The sequence below is a fragment of the Arachis stenosperma genome, chromosome 7, assembly GCF_014773155.1.
Source record: "Arachis stenosperma cultivar V10309 chromosome 7, arast.V10309.gnm1.PFL2, whole genome shotgun sequence".
Taxonomy (NCBI): Eukaryota; Viridiplantae; Streptophyta; class Magnoliopsida; order Fabales; family Fabaceae; genus Arachis; species Arachis stenosperma.
Genome location: NC_080383.1, coordinates 42,349,967 through 42,352,390, shown reverse-complemented (window position 1 = coordinate 42,352,390; position 2,424 = coordinate 42,349,967). Strand labels below are relative to the sequence as shown.

The 2,424-nt window shown below is 42.2% G+C and overlaps 1 non-coding gene across 1 annotated transcript; it reads right to left on the bottom strand.

Annotated features, from left to right (window-relative positions):
- Nucleotides 1-644: 644 nt before the first annotated feature.
- Nucleotides 645-748, bottom strand: LOC130943085 (small nucleolar RNA R71). Its single transcript, XR_009071620.1, has one exon. It is a non-coding gene; the product is annotated as a small nucleolar RNA R71 (small nucleolar RNA).
- Nucleotides 749-2,424: the final 1,676 nt, after the last annotated feature.

Sequence of the window (2,424 nt, the reverse complement as noted above, 5' to 3'; positions counted from 1 at the left end):
TTCTCCTTCTTCTTTCTTCTATTTTTCTTTTCCTCTGACACTTCAAGGAATCTCTATACTATGACATAGAGGATTCCATATCTTCTTGTTCTCTTCTCTTTCATATGAGCAGGAACAAAGACAAAGGCATTCTTGTTGAAGCTGACCCTGAACCTGAAAGGACCTTGAAGTGAAAACTAAGAGAAGCTAAGGCACAACTCTCTGTTGAGGACCTGACCGAATTCTTCAAAGAAGAACCCATGGCAGCCAAAAACAACAACAATGTCAACAATGCAAGAAAGGTGCTGGGTGACTTTACTGCACCTACTCCCAATTTCTATGGGAGAAGCATCTCTATCCCTGCCATTGGAGCAAACAACTTTGAGCTTAAGCCTCAATTAGTTTCTCTAATGCAACAGAATTGCAAGTTCCATGGACTTCCAATGGAAGATCCTCATCAGTTTTTAGCTGAGTTCTTGCAAATCTGTGACACAGTCAAGACTAATGGGGTTGACCCTGAGGTCTACAGACTGATGCTATTCCCTTTTGCTGTAAGAGACAGAGCTAGAATATGGTTGGACTCACAACCTAAAGATAGCCTGGACTCTTGGGAAAAGCTAGTCAATGCCTTCTTGGAAAAGTTCTTTCCACCTCAAAAATGGAGTAAGCTTAGAGTGGAAGTCCAAACCTTCAGACAGAAGGATGGAGAATCCCTCTATGAAGCTTGGGAAAGATACAAACAATTAATCAGAAAATGTCCATCTGACATGCTTTCTGAATGGAGCATCATAGGTATTTTCTATGATGGTCTCTCTGAACTATCCAAGATGTCTTTGGATAGCTCTGCTGGAGGATCTCTTCATCTGAAGAAGACGCCTACAGAAGCTCAAGAGCTCATTGAAATGGTTGCAAATAACCAATTCATGTACACTTCTGAAAGGAATCCTGTGAACAATGGGACAAGTCAGAAGAAAGGAGTTCTTGAGATTGATGCTCTAAATGCCATACTGGCTCAGAACAAGATATTGACTCAACAAGTCAATTTGATTTCTCAAAGTCTGTCTGGAATGCAAAATGCACCAAACAGTACTAAGGATGCTTCATTTGAGGAAGAAGCCTATGATCCTGAGAACCCTTCAATGGAAGAGGTGAATTACCTAGGAGAACCCTATGGAAACACCTATAATTCTTCATGGAGAAATCACCCAAATTTCTCATGGAAGAATCAAGAGAAACCTCAACAAGGTTTCAACAACAACAATGGTGGAAGAAACAGGTTTAGTAATGGCAAGCCTTTTCCATCATCTTCTCAGCAACAGACAGAGAATTCTAAGCAGAACCCCTCTGACTTAGCAACCATGGTCTCTGATCTAATCAAAACCACTCAAAGTTTCATGACTGAAACAAGATCCTCCATTAGGAATTTGGAGGCACAAGTGGGACAGCTGAGCAAGAAAATTACTGAACTCCCTCCAAGCACTCTTCCAAGCAATACAGAAGAAAATCCAAAAGGAGAGTGCAAGGCCATAACCATGGCCGAATTTGGAGAGGAAAGAGAGGAAGTGAACGCCACTGAGGAAGGCCTCAGTGGGCGTACACTGACCTCAACTGAGTTCCCAAATGAGGAACCATGGGAATCTGAGGCTCAAAATGAGACCATAGAGATTCCATTGGACTTACTTCTACCATTCATGAGCTCTGATGAGTATTTTTCCTCTGAAGAGGATGAGTATGTCACTGAAGAGCAAGTTGCTAAATACCTTGGAGCAATCATGAAGCTAAATGACAAGTTGTTTGGAAATGAGACTTGGGAGGATGAACCTCCTTTGCTCACCAAAGAACTGGATGACTTGTCTAGTCAGAAATTACCTCAAAAGAAACAAGATACTGGGAAGTTTTCAATACCTTGTACCATAGGCACCATGACCTTCAAGAAGGCTCTGTGTGACTTAGGGTCAAGTGTAAACCTCATGCCTCTCTCTGTAATGGAGAAGCTAGGGATCTTTGAGGTGCAAGCTGCAAGAATCTCATTAGAGATGGCAGACAATTCAAGAAAACAAGCTCATGGGCTTGTAGAGAATGTTTTGGTGAAGATTGAAGACCATTACATCCCTACTGATTTCATAGTCCTAGAGACTGGGAAGTGCATGAATGAATCCATCATCCTTGGCAGACCCTTCCTAGCCACAGCAAAGGCTGTGATTGATGTTGATGGAGGTGAACTGATCATTCAAGTGAATGAAGAATCCTTTGTGTTTAAGGCTCAAAGATATCCCTCTGTCACCATGGAGAGAAAGCATGAAGAGCTTCTCTCAAATCAGAGACAAACAGAGCCCCCACAGTCAAACTCTAAGTTTGGTGTTGGGAGGCCACAACCAAACTCTAAGTTTGGTGTTGAACCCCCACATTCAAACTCTAAGTTTGGTGTTGGGAGGTTCCAACATT